The following is a 23,085-nucleotide window of genomic DNA, read 5'->3' as shown; positions in this document are numbered from 1 at the left end:
AGTTTTAACCAAATGTGGTATTTACCAATTTTGAGGGGATCAATTCTATTTTGTAGTTCGGATTTGTACCAAATGATTAGTCCTCCAGAGCCTCTATTGACAGAGCTATGTTTCTGTGATGGCCCAGTTACCTTTCTGTAGCCTGTGGGACAGTGAGTGACAATGTCAGACTTACACCATGTCTCTTGCAGAATGATGACGTCAACATCTTTAAGATATTTGTTGAACTTCAGTGCTAAACTCTTCAGTCCAAATGTTGTTAAGAGTGAGATAAACAGGATAACAGCTAACAAATGATCTGTTATGTATAAAGTTGAAGTTGGAAGTTTACATACACTTAGGTTGGAGTCATTAAAACTTGTTTTTCAACCACTCCACAAATGTCTTAACAAACTATAATTTTGGCAAGCCGGTTTGGACATCTACTTTGTGCATGACACAAATAGTTTTTCCAACAATTGTTTACAGACAGATTATTTCACTTATAATTCACTGTATCACAGTTCCAGTGGGTCAGAAGTTTACATACGCTAAGTTGACTGTGCCTTTAAACAACTTGGAAAATTCCCAAAAATTATGTCATGGCTGTAGAAGCTTTTGATAAACTAATTGACATAATTTGAGTCAATTGGAGGTGTACCTGTGGATGTATTTCAAGGCCTACCTCCAAACTCAGTGCCTCTTTACCTGACATCATGGAAAAATCAAAAGAAATTAGCCAAGACCTCATAAAAAAATTGTCGACCTCCACATGTCTGGTTCATCCTTGGGAGCAATTTCCAAACGCCTGAAGGTACCACGTTCATCTGTACAAATAATAGTACACAAGTATAAACACCATGGAACCACGCTGCCGCTCAGGAAGGAGACGTGTTCTGTCTCCGAGAGATGAACGTGCTTTGCAAAAATTGCAAATCAATCCCAGAACAACACCAAAGGACCTTGTGAAGAAACAGGTACAAAAGCATCTATATCCACAGTAAAACGAGTGCCTATATCGACATAACCTGAAAGGCCTCTCAGCAAGGAAGAAGCCACTTCTCCGAAACTGCCATAAAAAAAGCCAGACTACTGTTTGCAACTACACATGGGGACAAAGATTGTACTTTTTGGAGAAATGTCCTCTAGTCTGATGAAACCAAAATAGAACTGTTTGGCCATAAGACCATCGTTATGTTTGGAGGAAAAAGGGGGAGCATCATGTTGTGGGGGTGCTTTGCTGCAGGAGGGACTGGTTCACGTCACAAAATAGATGGCTTCATTAGGAAGGAAAATTACGTGGATATATTGAAGCATCAACTCAAGACATCAGTCTGGAAGTTAAATCTTGGTCGCAAATGGGTCTTCCAAATGGACAATGACCCTAAGCATACTTCCAAAGTTGTGGCAAAATGGCTTAAGGACAACAAAGTCAAGGTATTGGAGTGGCCATCACAAAGCCCTGACCTCAATCCTATAGAAAATGTGTGGGCAGAACTAAACAAGTGTGTGCAAGCAAGGAGGCCAACAAACCTGACTCAGTTACACCAGCTCTGTCAGGAGGAATGGGCCAATATTCACCCAACTTATTGTGGGAAGCTTGTGGAAGGCTACTGGGAATGTGATGAAATAAATAAATTATTCTCTCAACTATTATTCTGATATTTCACATTCTTTATTAAAATAAAGTGGTGATCCTAACTGACCTAAGACAGGGACTTTTTACAAGGATGTATGTATTTGGCTAAGGTGTATGTAAACTTCCGACTTCAACTGTATATATAAATATTCCCATTCATTGAACGAGTGAACTTTTAGTACACAGGTGTGTGTATGCTTCTGTGTGTGTGTGTGTGTGTGTGTGTGTGTGTGTGTGTGTGTGTGTGTGTGTGTGTGTGTGTGTGTGTGTGTGTGTGTGTGTGTGTGTGTGTGTGTGTGTGTGTGTGTGTGTGTGTGTGTGTGTGTGCGTGAGGATCTGTTTAATCTCACTCAATCCTACAGGGTTTTCTTGTCCTCTGACGACCTCCGCGTAGCTGCGCTGGTTCTGCTGTTGAGCCCTATGAAGAGGAGGGCGGCCAGGTCTGGGCCGTGGGACTCCCTCTCTGGTCTGGTAGAGGTGGTGGTCTGGTGCGGGGTAGTAGGCTGGGCCCGGTCCAGTCTGGCTAAGCTGATGGAAGTGGTGATGCTCGGGTGGTGGGTGGGGCCTGTGGGGTGCGCTGGGTCTGGTGTTCAATGGGCCTGGGGCTCCTTGGTTGTGCAGTGGTCTGGTAGTGGTCTCTGGGTGGTCCTCTGTCCAGTGCGGCATGGGGTGTTTGTCTACCAAGTGCCACGTCCTTTAGAGACTTGGCAAACATCCCTACTGTCTGCTTCCTCTGGTGGAAGTGATCGTGCAGATGCTCTGGGGTGATTGTTGGGTGGTGAGCAACGTGCACGTTCGGGAGTAGGCCACACCCTCTGGTGATGTCAGCGTTGACATTCTGAATGGTACGGTGATGAAAGTCTTTCAGGGGCAGCAGAGTGGAGATGGTGATGTGGGAGTTTGGGAACCACTCAGAGGCCCTCTCTGCTACTCTGTTGACCAGGCTGACTACTGTCTCCTGCTCCTCTCGCAGGTTGTTGGTGCCGGTGTGAATAATAACAAGGCCTGGTGTGCCAAAGTCAGGCTGGGACAGGATGTGGAATGCATCCTGTGTTTTTGGGCACCATATTTTGGACACCTTGTGGTGGGGGAAGAGTTTATTCTCTTGGATGAATTTCCTATTTGAGTCAATGAGGATGGTCTGGGGCTGGGGCTGGGGTACACAGGGCCTGTGTACATGGAGGGGTGTTTGGGGGTGTGTCAGGGGGGGCCAGAGAGCTTCTCTCTGTAGTCGGTGTCCCCATGGTGCCTTCTTGTTGACTGGGTGTGTGGGTAAAGGTTTGTCGGTATGGGGGGGGGGGGTAAAGGTGGGTCAGTGGGGTTGTTAAGGGTGGTGAGGGGCTGCAGCTTCTCTCTAGGAATCTCTACACTCTGCACTCTGTGCTGCAGCACCCTCTTGATGATAGACAACTCTTTCGCCATCTCCTCCTTTACCTGCACTAGCTCTCTTGTCATGGTGGCCTTTACCTCCTCAAGCGCTGTGGTAAGGCTCTCTCGTCATGGTACCTTTACCTCCTCAAGCACTATGATAAGGCTCTCTCCTCATGGTGGCCTTTACCTCCTCAAGCGCTGTGGTAAGGCTCTCTCGTCATGGTACCTTTACCACCTCAAGCGCTGTGGTAAGGCTCTCTCCTCATGGTGGCCTTTACCTCCTCAAGCACTGTGGTAAGGCTCTCTCCTCATGGTGGCCTTTACCTCCTCAAGCGCTGTGGTAAGGCTCTCTCCTCATGGTGGCCTTTACCTCCTCAAGCGCTGTGGTAAGGCTCTCTCCTCATGGTGGCCTTTACCTCCTCAAGCGCTGTGGTAAGGCTCTCTCACAGCTCCTGGACAGAGTTCTTCAGCTGGGCTTGTGCACTGGTCAATCTGGTCCTGTAGAAGCTCTGTGTGTGGGCTGGAGTCTGGTACATGTTTACCATCAGAAACCTGTTTTCCTGGTCCTTCTCGCTGTCCTCAAAAATGTGGATTTGCCTCCCCTTGCAGATAACTTTTTTTGTGGTATAGCTGAAATGCCTGGTTACAGCTGTATGCCAGGCAGTAGAGTGGTCTGTGTAAAATAACAGGTTTGAGTCCTGTTTTGTGAGCAGTTGGCAAATATAGTTTCTGGGTTCTCCCTCAGAATTCTGTGTTAAAAATTGATTTATTCTGGAAATTCAAAAAGGGGGGGGGGGGGTGCTGCTGGTGCTGCTAGCGCTGCCTCAGTGGCCATGTTGCTATAGCTACCAGCAGTAAACAGTTGGAGCTAGACGGAAAGCTAGCAGACAGATTTGAATTTGGCTAGCGAGCACGATTAAGATTGGTCTTTTAACACTCTGTCAATCTTTTCCTCCTGTGTTGATCTTCAGTTGTACAATTTGATTACCTAAACATTTTTTACTAATTTAATCATGTCAATCTCACTCTTAACAACCAGAAAGTTATAACAAGTCAGAAGCTGTTCTTCTGCACTATTTTTTTCTCTCTCTCTATTTTTCGCTGTCTCTCTCTATAATATCTCTCTGTCTCTCTCTCTCTGTGTCTCTGTGTCTCTCACTCTGTCTTTCTCCTTCTCTCTCTCTGTCTCTATCTTTCTCTGTCTCTCACTCTGTGTGTCTTTCTCTGTGTGTATGTGTTTTTCTTTCTCTCTGTGTGTCTCTCTCACTCTCTCTGTGTCTCTCACTCTCTTTGTCTCTCTCTCTCTCTCTCTCTCTCTCTCTCTGTCTCTCACGCTCTCTGTGTGTGTGTGTGTTTCTCTCTCTGTGTGTGTGTCCTTCTCTCTGTGTGTGTGTGTCTTTCTCTCTCTCTCTCTCTCTCTCTCTCTGTGTCTCTCAATTCAATCCAAGGGGCTTTATTGGCATGGGAAACATATGTTAACATTGCCAAAGCAAGTGAGGTAGATAATATACAAAAGTGAAATAAACAATCAAAATTAACAGTAAACATTACACATGCAGAAGTTTCAAAACAATAAAGACATTACAAATGTCATAATATATACAGGTATATATACAGTGTTGTAACAATGTACAAATGGTTAAAGTACACAAGGGAAAATAAGTATTTACAATGGTGTTTGTTCTTCACTGGTTGCCCTTGTGGCAACAGGTCACAAATCTTGCTGCTGTGATGGCACACTGTGGAATTTCACCAGGTAGATCCCTCTCTCTGTCTCTCTCTCTATGTGTCTCACTCTCTTTGTCTCTCTCTCTCTCTATGTGTGTGTCTCTCTCTCTCTCTGTGTCTCTCTGTCTCTCTCTCTCTCTGTGTCTCACTCTCTCTGTGTCTCACTCCCTCTGTGTTTGTCCCCCCCCCTCTTTCTTCCCTTATTCCCACTGCCCGTTCATCCCTTATCCCAGTGCCATTTCCTCCCTTATCCCAGTGCCCTTTCCTCCCTTATCCCAGTGCCCTCTCCTCCCTTATCCCAGTGCCCTTTCCTCCCTTATCCCAGTGCCCTTTCCTCCCTTATCCCAGTGCCCCTTCCTCCCTTATCCCAGTGCCCTTTCCTCCCTTATCCCAGTACCCTTTCCTCCCTTATCCCAGTGCCCTTTCCTCCCTTATCCCAGTGCCCTTTCCTCCCTTATCCCAGTGCCCCTTCCTCCCTTATCCCAGTGCCCTTTCCTCCCTTATCCCAGTACCCTTTCCTCCCTTATCCCAGTGCCCTTTCCTCCCTTATCCCAGTGCCCTTTCCTCCCTTATCCCAGTGCCCTTTCCTCCCTTATCCCAGTGCCCTTTCCTCCCTTATCCCAGTGCCCTTTCCTCCCTTATCCCAGTGCCCTTTCCTCCCTTATCCCAGTGCCCTTTCCTCCCTTGTCCCAGTGCCCTTTCCTCCCTTATCCCAGTGCTCTTTCCTCCCTTGTCCCAGTGCTCTTTCCTCCCTTGTCCCAGTGCTCTTTCCTCCCTTGTCCCAGTGCTCTTTCCTCCCTTGTCCCAGTGGCCTTTCCTCCCTTGTCCCAGTGCCCTTTCCTCCCTTGTCCCAGTGCTCTTTCATCCCTTATCCCAGTGCCCTTTCCTCCCTTATCCCAGTGCCCTTTACTCCCTTGTCCCAGTGCCCTTTCCTCCCTTATCCCAGTGCCCTTTCCTCCCTTATCCCAGTGCCCTTTCCTCCCTTATCCCAGTACCCTTTCCTCCCTTATCCCAGTGCCCTTTCCTCCCTTGTCCCAGTGCCCTTTCCTCCCTTATCCCAGTACCCTTTCCTCCCTTATCCCAGTGCCCTTTCCTCCCTTATCCCAGTGCCCTTTCCTCCCTTATCCAAGTGCCCCTTCCTCCCTTATCCCAGTGCCCTTTCCTCCCTTATCCCAGTACCCTTTCCTCCCTTATCCCAGTGCCCTTTCCTCCCTTATCCCAGTGCCCTTTCCTCCCTTATCCCAGTGCCCTTTCCTCCCTTATCCCAGTGCCCTTTCCTCCCTTATCCCAGTGCCCTTTCCTCCCTTATCCCAGTGCCCTTTCCTCCCTTATCCCAGTGCCCTTTCCTCCCTTATCCCAGTGCCCTTTCCTCCCTTGTCCCAGTGCCCTTTCCTCCCTTATCCCAGTGCTCTTTCCTCCCTTGTCCCAGTGCTCTTTCCTCCCTTGTCCCAGTGCTCTTTCCTCCCTTGTCCCAGTGCTCTTTCCTCCCTTGACCCAGTGCTCCTTCCTCCCTTGTCCCAGTGCTCTTTCCTCCCTTATCCCAGTGCCCTTTCCTCCCTTATCCCAGTGCCCTTTCCTCCCTTGTCCCAGTGCCCTTTCCTCCCTTATCCCAGTGCTCTTTCCTCCCTTGTCCCAGTGCTCTTTCCTCCCTTGTCCCAGTGCTCTTTCCTCCCTTGTCCCAGTGCTCTTTCCTCCCTTGTCCCAGTGCTCTTTCCTCCCTTGTCCCAGTGCTCTTTCCTCCCTTGTCCCAGTGGCCTTTCCTCCCTTGTCCCAGTGGCCTTTCCTCCCTTGTCCCAGTGCCCTTTCCTCCCTTGTCCCAGTGCCCTTTCCTCCCTTGTCCCAGTGCTCTTTCATCCCTTGTCCCAGTGCCCTTTCCTCCCTTGTCCCAGTGCCCTTTCCTCCCTTGTCCCAGTGCTCTTTCATCCCTTATCCCAGTGCCCTTTCCTCCCTTATCCCAGTGCCCTTTCCTCCCTTATCCCAGTGCCCTTTCCTCCCTTGTCCCAGTGCTCTTTCCTCCCTTATCCCAGTGCCCTTTCCTCCCTTATCCCAGTGCCCTTTCCTCCCTTGTCCCAGTGCTCTTTCATCTCTTCTCCTTTGTTCTTATATGTGTATCTTATTGTATTTTCGAAAGGGAAAATAGGAACAATTTCTGCTCGATGAGAAATGACAGAGGTGTGACAACAGTTCTGAATTTATTTTAGATAATATCTGGTTAAACTATAATGTTCTTTCTTTACTGGGATTATGTTTCATTGGAAAAATCTGTTGAGCTGCTGCACTCCCATCTGCGCTCACACATTCTCTCTGCCATGCACTCATGTGCCTTTAACCACATACTGTTAGCCAGATTCCAATGCAGCAGAGGATGTTTGGAATTTTATAATTACTTAGCAGGTAGGCCTGTAATTGGGCAGGTTAGCGTTTTCATCATTAATATTTTCTGAAGGCAGCTCTGCACGGTGGTCACTAGCTGGCAAAGTCACAAAATCATAAAATTGGACTTTAAACCTAAGCCTAACCGGGATACATCAGGATTTTGAAAAATAAAGCCCTTTATTTTATTATTTTATTGTTTATTTATTTTTCACCTTTATTTAACCAGGTAGGCAAATTGAGAACAAGTTCTCATTTACAACTGCGACCTGGCCAAGAGAAAGCAAAGCAGTGCGACAAAAACATCAACACAGAGTTACACATAAACAAACGCACAGTCAAAATCACAATAGAAAAATCGATGTACAGTGTGTGCAAATGTAGAAGATTAGAGAGGAAAGGCAATAAATAGGCCATAGAGGTGAAATAATTACAATTTAGATACTGGGGTGCAAAATAGCAAAAAGATAAATAACAATATGGAGACGAGGTAGTTGGGTGTGCTATTTACAGATTGGCTGTGTACAGGTACAGTGATCGGTAAGCTGCTCTGACAGCTGATGCTTAAAGTTAGAGAGGGAGATTTAAGTCTCCAGCTTCAGTGATTTTTGCAATTCGTTCCAGTCATTGGCAGCAGAGAACTGGAAGGAAAGACGGCCAAAGGAAGTGTTGACTTTGGGGATGACCAGAGAAATATACCTGCTGGAGCGTGTCCTATGGGTGGGTGTTGCTATGGTGACCAATGAGCTGAGATAAGGCGGGGTTTTACCTAGCAAAGATTTATAGATGATCTGGAGCAAGTGGGTTTTGCGACGAATATGTAGCTAGGGCCAGTCAACGAGAGAATACAGGTCACAGTGGTGGGTAGTATATGGGGCTTTGGTGACAAAAAGGATGGCACTGGGATAGACTGCATCCAGTTTGCTGATTACAGTGTTGGAGCCTATTTTGTAAATGACATTGCCGAAGTCAATGATCGGTAGGATAGTCAGTTTTACGAGGGTATGTTTGGCAGCATGAGTGAAGGAGTCTTTATTGCAAAATAGGAAGCCGATTCTATATTTAATTTTGGATTGGAGATGTGAGTCTAGGAGGAGAGTTTACAGTCTAACTGGACACCTAGGTATTTGTAGCTGTCCACATATTCAGTTAGAACGTGTAGTGATGTTAGTCAGGCGTGCGGGTGCGGGCAGCAATCGGTCAAAGAGCATGCATTTAGTTTTAGTTTTTAGCATTTAAAAGCAGTTGGAGGCCACAGAAGGAGTGTTGTATGGCATTGAATCTTGTTTGGAGATTTGTTAACGCAGTCTAAAAAAAAAGGCCAAATGTATATGGAATGGTGTCGTCTGCGTAGAGATGGATCAAATAATCACCAGCAGCAAGAGCGACATCATTGATATATACAGAAAAAAAGAGTCGGCCTGAGAACTGAACCCTGTGGCACCCCCTTAGAGACTGCAAGAGGTCCGGACAACAGGCCCTCCGATTTGACACAGGATGCTTTGTGCTGGTCTGGGGTACATTTTTTTAAAGCAGGTTACGCAGTCATTTGAGAAACCAAGGCTCTTGAGTCTGTCGATAAGAGTGCGGTGATTGACAGAATCGAAAGCCTTCGCCAGGTCGATGAAGATGGCTGCACCTGGCTACCCCTACCCCTACAGCTCTGCACCCCCTGCAGCAACTTTCTCAAGCCCCCCTGCTTCTTCTTCACCAAAATCCAGACAACTGATGTTCTGAAAGAGCTGCTTATTTCAGATGGTGAGGAAAGCACCTTTAAAGAGCAACCAGGCATCCTCTACTGACGGGATGAGGTCAATATCCTTCCAGGATACCCGGGCCAGGCCGATTAGAAAGGCCTGCTTTATCTACTTCCCCAGAGTCAGATAAACTTGTGGATACCAATTTTATGTCTCTGCGTGCAATTTGAAGGACTTTTGTGCTCACAAAAGTACCTCTAACTTCTTTCATACTGGATGCAGAGACATACAAATAGTAGATCATCTGGGGAAGTAGATAAAGGGCTTTATTGCCAAAATACCGAAGTATCCCTTTAATCCTAGGGGGCAGTATTTTCATTTTTGGAAAAATAACATTCCCGTAGTAAACGGGATATTTTGTCAGGACAAGATGCTAGAATATGCATATAATTGACAGCTTAGGATAGAAAACACTCTAAAGTTTCCAAAACTGTAAAAATATTGTCTGTGAGTATAACAGAACTGATATTGCAGGCGAAAGCCTGAGAAAAATCCAATCCGGAAATGACTCATCTTTTGAAAGCTCTGCGTTCCAATGCGTCCCTATTGAGCAGTGAATGGGCTATCAACCATATTACTTTTTCTCCGTATTCCCCAAGGTGTCTACAGCATTGTGACGTAGTTTTACGCATTTATGTTGAAGAATACACATAAGCGGCTACATTGCGCAAGTGGTCACCTGATGGCTCTCAGAGTGATTCTCGGTAAAATACAGGTCGCCATTATTCCAATCGGTCCTACTGAAAAAACAATTTGGTTCCTGGTGGATATATTATCAAATAGATATTTGAAAAACACCTTGAGGATTGATTATAAACAACGTTTGCCATGTGCTAATTTGGAATATTTTTCGGCGTTTTCGTGACTGCAATTTCCGGGCGATTTCTCAGCCAAACGTGAAGAACAAATTGAGCTATTTTGCCTACAAAAATAATATTTTCGTAAAAAAAAGAACATTGGCTATCTAACTGGGAGTCTTGTGAGTGAAAACATCCGAAGCTCATCAAAGGTAAACGATTTTATTTGATTGCTTTTCTGATTTACCTGCTGCTAGATGGACAAAATGCTATGCTAGGCTATCGATAAACTTACACAAATGCTTGTCTAGCTTTGGCTGTAAAGCATATTTTGAAAATCTGAGATGACAGGGTGATTAACAAAAGGCTAAGCTGTGTCTCAATATATTTCACTTGTGATTTTCATGAATAGGAATATTTTCTAGGAATATTTATGTCCGTTGCGTTATGTTAATTAGTGTCAGTCGATGATTACGCTCCCGGACCCGGGATGGGGAGTCACTAGACCACACTGCCCATCTAGCAAAAATCGCTCAGTTCTGCCTCCAGGGCAAGATTCATGACAATAAAAGTCAACCAGATATAATTGTGGGCCGTTGGTGTACTTACAGAGTGGAAAATAGTACAGTGACAGGAGGCACCTGACTAATCAGACAGGAGTAGAGAGCAAATGGGAAGGGAAGGAGAGAAAATTGGAGAGAAAGCAAGAAGGACAGCAGAGAAGAATGGAAAAGAGACGACAGAGGAGATGGAGAGGCAATAGAGAGATGGGGGGCAAGAGAAAGAGGGGGAGGGAGATGGAGAATCAAGAGAGAGATGAAGGCCAAGAGAGAGACGGAAATGGAGATGGAGAGGCAAGAGAGAGAGAGGTGGAGGGAGATTGAGAGGCAAGACAGAGATGGGGCGAGAGAGAGAGGGAGATGGAGAGGCAAGAGAGAGATGGGGGCGAGAAAGAGAGGGGGAGGGAGATGAAGAGAAAAGAGAGATGGGGCAAGAGAGAGCGGGGGAGGGAGATGAAGAGAAAAGAGAGAGATGGGGCAAGAGAGAGAGAGAGAGGGAGATGGAGAGGCAAGAGAGAGATGGGGGCGAGAAAGAGAGGGAGATGGAGAGGAAAAGAGAGAGATGGGGGGCAAGAGAGGGAGAGGGAGGTGGAGAGGAAAGAGAGAGATGTGAGTGAGATGTTACATTCAAGGATCTTTGCATCTCTTTGATGACAGATCTCAACACCAGCAGAAAAATGCTGAGATTTCTACTCAATACACATATACAGTTGAAGTCGGAAGTTTACATACACTTAGGTTGGAGTCATTAAAACTCATTTTTCAACCACTCCACAAATTTCTTGTTAATCTTGATACTCCCCATCCCGGATCCGGGATCGTGAATAAAGCCTCAGGCTCATTAGCATAACGCAACGTTAACGATTTCTGAAAATCGCAAATAAAATGAAAATAATGCGCCTGCTCTCAAGCTTAGCCTTTTCTTAACAACACTGTCATCTCAGATTTTCAAAATATGCTTTTGAACCATAGCAAATTGACTAATTTGTGTAAGAGTATGCTAAGCTAGCTTAGCATTTTGAGTAGCATTTAGCACGCAACATTTTCACAAAAACCAGATAACCAAATAAATAAAATCATTTACCTTTGAAGAGCTTCGGATGTTTTCAATGAGGAGACTCTCAGTTACATAGCAAATGTTCAGTTTTTCCTGAAAGAATCTTTGTGTAGGAGAAATCGCTCCGTTTTGTACATTACATTTGGCTACCGAAACGAACCGAAAATTCAGTCACCAAAACGTCAAACTTTTTCCGAATTAACTCCATAATATCGACCGAAACATGGCAAACGTTGTTTAGAATCAATCCTCAAGGTGTTTTTTCACATATCTCTTCATTGATATGCAGTTCGTGGAAACCTGCTTTCCCTCAGAATCGCATGGAAAAATACCAGCAGCTGAAAAAGACGCACCAATTTCGACGGAGGACACCGGGCGGACACCTGGAAAATGTAGTCTCTTATGGTCAATCTTCCAATGATATGCCTACAAATACGTCACAATGCTGCAGACACCTTGGGGAAACGACAGAAAGGGCAGGCTCATTCCTCTCGCATTCACAGCCATATAAGGAGACAATGGAAAACGGAGCCTCAAAAATCCTGCAGGTTTCCTGGTTGCCGTTTTATCTTGGTTTTGCCTGTAGCTCCCGTTCTAGGGCACCCACAGACAATATCTTTGCAGTTCTGGAAAATTCAGAGTGTTTTCTTTCCAAAGCTATAAATTATATGCATAGTCGAGCATCTTTCTGTGACAAAATATCTTGTTTAAAACGGGAACGTTTTTCATCCAAAAATGAAATTGCGCCCCCAGAGTTTCAAGAGCAAACTATAATTTTGGCAAGTCGGTTAGGACATCTACTTTGTACACCACTCAAGAAGGAGACGCGTTCTGTCTCCTCGAGTTTGAGCATCTCATTTAGGATGCCATCAAGTCCGCATGCCTTTTTAAATTTGAGGGCCTGAAGTTTCTTATAGAGCTCCTGGTCAGTAATTGGGGAGTCCAATGGATTTTGATTGTCCTTTATAGCTTTTTCTAATCCGTTCAACTTCTCATGAATTTGGCATTGTTCTGCGTTTGTGTCAATTTGAACGGTGCAGTAGAGTGTTTTAAAATGGGTTGTCCATATGTCACCATTTTGTATCGCTAATTCATCTTGTTTTGATTTTTTCTGTTTTTTCCAATTTTGCCAGAAGTTGTTTGTGTTTATGGACTCCTCAATTAGTGTCAGCTGCTTGCTGTTGTACTGTGCTTTTCTGGATCTGAGTGTACGTTTATAGAGTTTTAAAGTCTCACAGTAATGAAGGAGTAATTCACCATTATTTGGGTCTCTGGGCTTTTGGTTGGATAGTGTTCTAAGGTTTTTCTTCATAATCTTACAAACTGCATCAAACCAGTCATATGAGGTATTAAAAAACATGTTTTAATCAATTTCAGTCGTGCTTCTTTTGCCAAAGGCCTGAATATATAGTTGATGTTTTTTACTGCTAGATTGTTTCCTTATTTACTGTGAGTGAATGTGGTATCCAGAAAGTTATCTTAGCGTGTTTGGATATTTCGGTTAAAGGTTGCGATTTAGTGTCCTCCCGGGTGGCGCAGTGGTTAAAGGCGCTGTACTGCAGCGCCAGCTGTGCCACCGGAGAATCTGGGTACGCGCCCAGGCTCTGTCGTAACCGGCCGTGACCGGGAGGTCTGTGGGGCAACGCACAATTGGCCTACGGTTGTCCGGGTTAGGGAGGGTTTGGCCAGTGGGGAAATTCTTGTCTCATCGCGCACCAGCGACTCCTGTGGCGGGCCGGGCACAGTGTGCGCTAACCAAGGTTGCACGGTGTTTCCTCCGACACATTGGTGCGCTGGCTTCCGGGTTGGATGGCGCTGTGTTAAGAAGCAGTGCGGCTTGGTTGGGTTGTGTATCGGAGGACGCATGACTTTCAACCTTCGTCTCTCCCGAGCCAGTACGGGAGTTGTAGCGATGGGACAAGATAGTAGCTACTAAACAATTGGATACCACGAAATTGGGAAGAAAAAGGGGTAAAAAGTTGCATTTTGGTATTCTTCTGTGCTGTGTTGGGCCCATCTGTATGAATTTCTGATGTTGTATAGCTTACTGTGCCGTGAATGTGTGGTTGTTCCATGTCTGTTCTTTTGAGGAACAACGTAACTTGGCTGTGATCGGACAGAAGTGTTAGTGGCTTGACAGTGAATGAGCTGAGAGAGACTGTGGCCAAGAGGTGAGCAATAGGTGAATCTCCCCAAAGAGTCCCCTGTAACCTACCATTGACAAAGACCCAGGGTTCTACAGAGCTGCAACAGATCCCTTCCGTTTTTGTTGATGGTGCAGTTACTGTTGTTTCTATGGGGGAGATTAAGGCAGTTAGACAAAGTAAAGACTGTAATAAAGCTGTCCCCTTGTGTGGTTGTTAGATCAAGCAGTGTTCCTGTGTGCACATTTGTGTCCCCACAGATGAGCACATTTCCCTGGTCCTGGAAATGGCTCATCTCTTCCTCAAGAGTGTTGAAGATCTCCTCTGAGTAATATGGGGATTCTGCTCAAAGGAACACATCTTTTTCTGTCATTACAAGTTCTTTGTCAGTTTTAACCAAATGTGATATTTACCAATTTTGAGGGGATCAATTCTATTTTGAAGTTTGTATTTGTACCAAATGATCAGTCCTCCAGAGCCTCTATTGACAGAGCTATGTTTCTGTGATGACCCAGTTACCTTTCTGTAGCCTGTGGGACAGTGAGTGACAATGTAAGACTTACACCATGTCTCCTGCAGAATGATGACGTCAAGATCTTTAAGATATTTGTTGAACTTCAGTGCTAAACTCTTCAGTCCAAATGATGTTAAGAGTGAGATAAACAGGATAACAGCTAACAAATGATCTGTTATGTATAAAGTTGAAGTCGGAAGTTTACATACACTTAGGTTGGAGTCATTAAAACTTGTTTTTCAACCACTCCACAAATTTCTTGATAACAAACTATAATTTTGGCAAGTCGGTTAGGACATCTACTTTTTGCATGACACAAGTAATTTTGTAACAAGCACCTACGCGTTCTGTCTCCTAGAGATGAACTTACTTTGCTGCGGAAAGTGGAAATCAATCCCAGAACAACAGCAAAGGACCTTGTGAAGATGCTGGAGGAAACAGGTACAAAAGTATCTATATCCACAGTAAAACGAGTCCTATATCGACATAACCTGAAAGGCCACTCAGCAAGGAAGAAGCCACTGCTCCAAAACCACTATAATAAAGCCAGACTAAGGTTTGCAACTACACATGGGGACAAAGATTGTACTTTTTGGAGAAATGTCCTCTAGTCTGATAAAACCAAAATAGAACTGTTTGGCCATAATGACCATCGTTATGTTTGGAGGAAAAAAGGGGATGCTTGCAAGCCAAAGAATACCATCCCAACTGTGAAGCATGGGGGTGGCAGCATCATGTTGTGGGGCTGCTTTGCTGCAGGAGGGACTGGTGCACTTCACAAAATAGATAGAATCATCAGGAGGAACATTTTGTGGATATATCCCAAGACATCAGTCAGGAAGTTAAAGCTGGTTGCAAATGGGTCTTCCAAATGGACAATGACTCAAAGCATGCTTCCAAGGTTGTGGCAAAAGTGCCTAAGGACAACAAAGTAAAGGTATTGGAGTGAACATCACAAAGCCCTGACCTCAATCCCATAGAAAAGTGTGCAGATCTGAAAAAGCATGCAGATCTGAAAAAGCGTGTGCGAGCAAGGAGGCCTACAAACCTGACTCAGTTACACCAGCTCTGTCAGGAAGAATGGGTCAAAATTCATCCAACTTATTGTGAGAAGCTTGTGGAAGGCTACCCGAAATGTTTTACCCAAGTTAAATCATTTGAAGGCAATGCTACCAAATACTAATTGAGTGTATGTAAACTTCTGACCCACTGGGAATGTGATGAAAGAAATAAAAGCTGAAATAAATCATTCTCTCTTCTATTATTCTGATATTTCACATTCTTAAAATAAAGTGGTGATCCTAACTGACCTAAGACAGGGAAGATTTATTAGGATTAAATGTCAGGAATTGTTAACTGAGTTTAAATGTATTTGGCTAAGGTTTTTGTAAACTTCTGACTTCAACTGTATGTGCATTATATTTGCAAATTCTAAATATCTCTTTTTGATATGTGATACTCTGTCTACAATATTATCTGAAGCACCATATGGGGCCCCAGGTAGCCTATTGATTAGTGCGTTGGGCCGAAAGGTTGCTGGATCGAATCCTCAAGGTAAAACTCTGTTGTTCGGCCCCTGAAAAAGGCAGGTATGCCACTGTTCCCTGGCAGTCCCTTGTTGTAAGTAGGAATTTGCTCTTAACTGACTTGCCCAGTTAAATATATATTGTTTAAATATTTCTGCAGTATCCTAACTGTACGACGTCAGAAAGGTGACCTACATAAAGGCAATGTGTGGTCGAAAGTGTGACTTCATCCATCCCTTTGGATTCTCTCCGGAGAGGGGACTGTGTTGACCCAGACTTCACGTCACCATCGTTGACTGACTGTTCAGTCCGCCTCCAGCAAAACTAATGCCCAGAAAAAAAGGAAAAACAACAACAATTGAAATGCCAAAAAATTATGCAGAGCCTTCAAAACATGAAGCAAACTAATGGTCTGACCCATGCATGCCATGAATTTTAAGAATGATATGCAAAAATAAGTAATCACAACAAAGAATACCTAATGGGCATTGCTTTGCTATTAGACAATTATAATGGTATGTTTACAAAAGCTGTTTTCTGAATTCTGCTAGAAAATGCACAGCATTTCTCCATAGAAATCGCTGAGCCTTCAAAGCGTCCAACAGTAGATTTTGCCTCAGGGTGTGTAGGACTGAGAAATTAGATGAGTCCAATTAACATTTTACAATCATGTTGTGATGTTACACAACTCATAGAAAACATAAAACAATTAAGACTTACTTGAAGCTTATATACACTGAACCAAAATATAAATGCAACATGTAAAGTGTTGGTCCTATGTTTTATTAGCTGAAATAATAAATCCCAGGAATGTTCCATATGCACAAAAAGCTTATTTATCTCAAATGTTGTGCACAATTATGAGTATTTCTGTCTGTATTAAAGTCCTTTTGTGGGGAAAAGTCCATTCCTTTTGGCTGGGTCTGGCTCCCCAGTGGGTAGGCCTGGCTCCCAAGTGGGTGGGCATATGCCCTCCCAGGCTGCAATATAGCTGAACCCCTGCCCAGTCATGTGAAATCCATAGATTAGGACCTCATTTATTTAGTTCAATTGACTGATTTCCTTATATGAACTGTAACTCAGTAAAATCTTTGAAATTGTTGCGTGTTGCGTTTATATTTATGTCATTGGCGACCCCTCACACCCTCTACAGTCCCCCACATCCAACCAGAACCCGAACAAAGTGCAAGCCAAACTATCCCTCTCAGCACTGCCTGGACTGTGCCAAAATGCAAACTCCTTCCGTTTGAGTAACTTTATAATATTTTTTAAATGTAATCGGTCCAAGAAGCTTCCCTCTGGCCGGTGTTTCAGAATGCCCATGGCCAAGAAGAATGTGTTCGAACATTCATTAATTCCTTGTGCTGTTGGACTATGTAACAGCTGTTGGAAGGAGAGGACCAAGGTGCAGCGTGGTACATGTTCATGCTTTTATTAGAACTGAACACTGAAATAACAAAAATAACAAAGAGACCGAAAACCAAAACAGTCCTGTCAGGTGCAGAAAGACACAAAACAGAAAACAACTACCCACAAGACACAGGTGGGAAAAGGCTACCTAAGTGTTGTTCTCAATCAGAGACAACGATAGACAGCTGCCTCTGATTGAGAACCACACACGGCCAAGCACACAGAAAACATAGAACACAAAAACATAGAATAAAGAACATAGAATGCCCACCCCAACTCACACCCTGACCAAAACCAAAATAGAGACATAAAAGGATCTCTAAGGTCAGGGCGTGACAGACTACTAATACAAAGTCAATTGTATTGGTATAGGTACTTATAGATCTAGTGCAGTTGGGACAGCGGTCGGTTGTGAGTGAATGTATTAATGTCCTCTATGTTGTTAGTGTATGTAACATGATGGACTGACTGGTTTAAATGTGTATGATGTGAAAATGTACAGTATGTGTATGTGATCCTTTTCATGGAAGGTGATGACAAACAAAAATGTCCATCCTGGATGGACAATAAAGTTGTATTCTATTCTATTCAGTGTACAGTACATAATTGATTTTCCCAAAGGACGTACACATGTGACGAATGTATTACGGCGCAGGACTGTAAATGTTGTGGTCAACGGAGCCTGAACCAGTTACACTTCCACTGTGTATAAACCATAAGGCATCCTCAGAGGCTGTGAGAATGGCGCCCAATAACAGCTACAGGGTCAAAGAAGACACCCAACCAAGCACATACTGTAACGAAGAGAAGATGTTTTGATCAATTATCAAATAAATGCACAGGTCAAAAGGAGGAATGGAATTCCTGACCGTTTCTATCTTATCGCCAGATGGATTTCAGAGGCTCACAGGAGAGATGAGGGCAGCATAAGGCTTATCTGGTTTGGTCCTTAGGAGCTTGTAAAACAGGGCTGGAACAAGTGCAATCTCTGCAGTGATAGATTATAGTCCTACCTGTCTGTGGTGCTAGCTCAGGATTCACGCTAGCCAAGCAAGACAATGAGAACATTCTCAAGCATGACATAGACGCCATGACATAGACGCCATGACATAGACACCATGACATAGACGCCATGACATAGACGCCATGACATAGACGCCATGACATAGACGCCATGACATATACGCCATGACATAGACGCCTAACGTTACAAAAGACTCACCTTTTAAATTCGCCTCACTACAACAACTACAGGGAAGATATTTTATCATGATGAATGAGTGGAGAAACCCAGTACCACACAATGCATCACTATGGCTTCTCAGCTGTTTTCTACATCAGCTCATACAATACTGTACATCTTTGACAAAACCAACCCACAATCTCGAGCCGGAAAAAAATTGGAAAGAGTTAAACCTGACCTGTTCAATTAGATTGTTATATTTAATTTTAGATTGTGAGACAATACTTAGCATCTAAGAATAACCAGCCTGAACGAGGTGTTGTTTCAGCTCGTGTAATGTCTTAGCTAAGTATTGCTTGGTCACGTAGCCTGAACCATGAACCCAGGTCCTTGGAAGGTGTTCTGGACATCTTCTGGAACATTTGGCAAATACAACTTCTCTGTCATCATTGATTGTATAAAACTTAACATCCTAACATAAAACCACAAACAGCTTTAAAACCAATGAAGGAAAAGCTGGTAATGATTTACATAACCAACACAGCACTGGATAAACATGATGTAATAGCTACATATCCTATTGTGTCATATCATGTCAGATGTTTCTTGGTTAAGCAGCAGCCCAATAGAGATCATGTTTTTTGCCAAAACTATATTTTCCCCTTTTTGTCTGAAGCTATACCCACCCACACACACTCTCACAGAATCATGATAAATCTTTGGCCATTTTCATTTTGTTTGATTGGAGACGTGTCAGGATAATCCAGGCATTATATTCCCCGGCAGCACCACCATATTGCTAGGTAACAGTATCACGTAGGTATGAAAGTGACATCAGCATGCTATTCCCCATTCAGGACTGTGTTTTATGTTCCGTTTCTATTGAGTAGGTTCATAGGTCACAGCTCCACATGCATTCAGCTCGAGTGTTGTGTTCAATTGGCTGAAATAATGCAGCTTGCCTCCCCAAAATATACGTCAATATAAAAGGAAAGAAAAGAGGGAGATCTAACTAGCACATTCATTCAACCTGGAAGAGGGAGATCTAACTAGCACATTCATTCAACCTGGAAGAGGGAGATCTAACTAGCACATTCATTCAACCTGGAAGAGGGAGATCTAACTAGCACATTCATTCAACCTGGAAGAGGGAGATCTAACTAGCACATTCATTCAACCTGGAAGAGGGAGATCTAACTAGCACATTCATTCAACCTGGAAGAGGGAGATCTAACTAGCACATTCATTCAACCTGGAAGAGGGAGATCTAACTAGCACATTCATTCAACCTGGAAGAGACAGCTTATGCTTTCTTTCTAGTCCTATTCCTTTCATCAAAGGCAGCCGTCCGCTTGGCCCTTTCAGGGGCTGGGAGATAAGAACAATAGGAAGTGCTACAAAGCAGATTAATGAGGAGAGAGCTGTTTGAAAGGCCATTAGAAAGTATATCTTATTAAATGCCCCGCCACTGTGTGTCTGTCTCCTAACAGAGCAAAGCACTTGGGCTTTTCAACAGGCCCTATTGTCATCACCATCAGCAACCTGAGACTCATTGGAGATAATGGGGGGGAACCGTGAGTTGGGCTGTTTTGGTGATAATTGAGGATAATTCACGCAAACATGGTCTGAATGAGATATTATGATGTCCCGGAACTGAAGAAAGGGAAAGAACCTTGCTGATGGAAGTCTGCTGTCACAGAGTGTTATGTAAGCCATTGTAACTATGCCAACACCCGTCTGCCCTCCAAAATGAATCAAAACAAAACCCTGGATCTAATATCAGACGAGGTCTTTCAATGCACAAATATTATCTTTCCAGATCATCTTCGATTGATTTCTTGTCTGTTTTCCAATATCGTGTTTGTCCCCATCTCTTCCTCCCCTTTCATTCTCAGTATTAGAAAAATAGGACACGATATGATTCATCTTTTTCTCTCTCTCTCTCTCTCTCTCTCTCTCTCTCTCTCTCTCTCTCTCTCTTTCTCTCTCTCTCTCTCTCTCTCTCTCTCCCTCCCTCCCTCCCTCCCTCCTTCCACCTGAGTTGATTCTCTGCCCTGTCTCATCACAGGAAGTAATTTGGGGAAAAGCCAGGCAGCATTAAACGATCTGAGTTGCCTGAGAGGATCAGATAAATCCCTGTGTTCAATAAACCAAAGCGCCTTTCCTGAACGCAATCATTCTTAACGGGCGTATGAGTGCTAATCCTAATCCCTAATATTTGCTGTGCCCATCCCAGGAACCGTTGCCCGCTGACTGTCCAGCCCAATCTGTTATTAAAATAACATTGTGTAACGTGTGACTTAACACAGCGGCGTCTGTGTTGCCTGCTGCTAACAGCTGCCTCGGATCCACCGAGGTCACCCCATCGCTGGCTCTCGGCCGGCCACCCGAAGACGGCCTGGTGACAGTGTTTGCCAGACAGGCACCCGGCGTTCCTGATTCGACCCCACTAACGAGTAATTACACCATCTGTCAAGTTATCGTCTCGCAATTATGGCTTATGACAGTTTAAGGCGTCAGCCACCCAGTCAGGAGATGGAAGCCGACTCTCTGTTGTATCATATCATATCATACCCCCTCCCAGATGACTGAATATCAAACACAGGTGATATTCCTCTTCCAACGGATTCTGAGTATCTTTATTCAGACATTATAGCCATGTGGATACTGAACAAATGACCTTGTCAGTCATATGACGTGTTCATTTGTTTCTCGCCTTCATCGCAGATTCTAAGAACAATCCATTGTCGGCAGAAACTTAAGCCATTAACCAGATCATAATTTTTTATCTAATGATGCCGCTCTGACTGACTTTCTCATTACCATTACTTCCTGAATAATGAATGCAACAGATGTATCCTTTTTGAAGTCCTCCCTACCCCAGAAAACCCAAACTATACACACAAGTGGTATTTATAGGATGATAATATCTATTACCATCATCATCAATGGCATCATAATCAGCATAAATTTCACAATCTGTCACCATATTGGAGTAAATGCACAGCTATTTTTACAACGATAATGGCAATAATTATCATCACCATAATCACTACTACAACCATCACCATTATAATCCTTTTAATAGAATGTTCTAATAAGCAGCCCTCATTAGATGGCAGAGCCCCATGTGAAACCCTGAAGAGAGGCAGTGATGCTCCTCTGGGCGACAACATGAGGTTTCTGGAGGAGCGCCTTCTCCAATCCCGACGCAGCACGCCACGGCCACGCCAGGACATACTTGGCCCCTGGCATCTCCCAGTCTGGCGAGGGCGAGGGCACTACGGCATAGCAGGACTGATAGAGTCCGGAGAGAGTGTGTGTGTGTGTGTGTGTGTGTGTGTGTGTGTGTGTGTGTGTGTGTGTGTGTGTGTGTGTGTGTGTGTGTGTGTGTGTGCGTGCGTGTTGGCGTGCGCTCGCCTGCGTGTGTGTGTGAGAGAGTGACGCGTCCCAGATAGAGTCCAGAGCATTTCTACACCGTTACCTGAGACAACTCTGTCAGACTGCTCTGTCCGACTGCTCTGTCCGACTGCTCTGTCAGACCGCTCTGTCAGACCGCTCTGTCCGACTGCTCTGTCAGACCGCTCTGTCAGACCGCTCCGTCAGACTGCTCCGTCAGACTGCTCCGTCAGACTGCTCCGTCAGACTGCTCCGTCAGACAACACTGTCAGGCAACTCTGCTATGTTATTAAACCATTTATGTTCATTATTTATTCAGTGTGACTGGGCCGTGGTTAGTTAAATCCTTAATTTCCCATTTTTCAGTGTTAATTCCCTTTAAACCGGTCAGGCTGGTGCAGTAGTGTAAGGAACGTCTTCCAGAGGTTGTATGTGTGGCCATGTGCACTGTGCAGGTCCTGGCTTAATGAACGAAAAGGGACTCAAATAAAACACAGTCTGCCACCTAGGTCATTGTTGCCTTATTGGAGTCCTACTCAGATTTGATTTATCTTTCTGATCCGACATCACTCAAACTCTAATCCTCACCTCCTCTCTTCCCTCGCTCCCTGCACAGAAAGAGTCAGCCGTGTCCTCAGTCAGTACTGAGTCTGTACTGGATGTGAATTCATGTGGTTGGAGGTTATTTATGGGCTATGGTACTCTGTCTCACATATTCCTGTCTGCTCACTAATTTAAAAAACACACGAATACACGCTCTTTCTGATGATGGCATGTCAGGGGACTCTCTCTATTGCTCTATCTATCTTTCCATCTCTCTCTCTATGCCTCTCTCTCTCTCTATATATATATATATATATATCCCTCTTTCTCTCGCTCTCTATCCTTCTCTTTCTGCATAAGGAAGACATTACCGCATGTCTCTGTCCTGAAATCAGTCCCATGTTGAAATCGGAGAGGGACACTGTTTTCAACTTCTAGTCAGTCAGATCTGATACTGCTAAATTCCATTACTATACAAGAACAAAGCAATTACTAAATCACTATGTAATAGCATGTTGTCGCTGCAGTAAATACAGTGTTACTACACAGGCCAAGAGGGATTTCTGTTGTTATTCTCTCACCAACTCAAGGATGGAACTCAAATGGAGATGAACACGTCATGTCCTCTGGAGTCATCTTTTTCTCCTCTATGTTTCAACTCGAAAAAGGTTTACCCTTCACTACGTTTTACATTTTACATGTTTGTCATTTAGCAGACATTTACAGTAGCAAATAGAATTAAGTGGGCACATCGACAGTAACCTTTTGGTTACTGGCCCAACGCTCTTTATCGCACGGCTATATGCCGCCCCATCAGCTTTCATAAAGGTCATCAAAATATATATATATATATATATAACAAAGAAAGAAAATATACATATTATGTATATACAGTACTAGTCAACAGTTTAGACACCTGAAATAATACATATGGAATCATGTAGTAACCAAAAAAAGTGTTAAACAAATCTATATTTATTTTAGATTTTAGATTCTTCAAAGTAGCCACCTTTTGCCTTGGTGACGGCTTTGCACACTCTTGTCATTATCTCAACCAGCTTTACCTGGAATGCTTTTCCAACAGTCTTGAAGAAATTCCCAGATA

Source organism: Oncorhynchus masou, chromosome 24 (assembly GCF_036934945.1).
Source record: "Oncorhynchus masou masou isolate Uvic2021 chromosome 24, UVic_Omas_1.1, whole genome shotgun sequence".
NCBI lineage: Eukaryota > Metazoa > Chordata > Actinopteri > Salmoniformes > Salmonidae > Oncorhynchus > Oncorhynchus masou.
The sequence above is the reverse complement of the archived record's forward strand: the minus strand, read 5'-3'. Positions refer to the sequence as shown.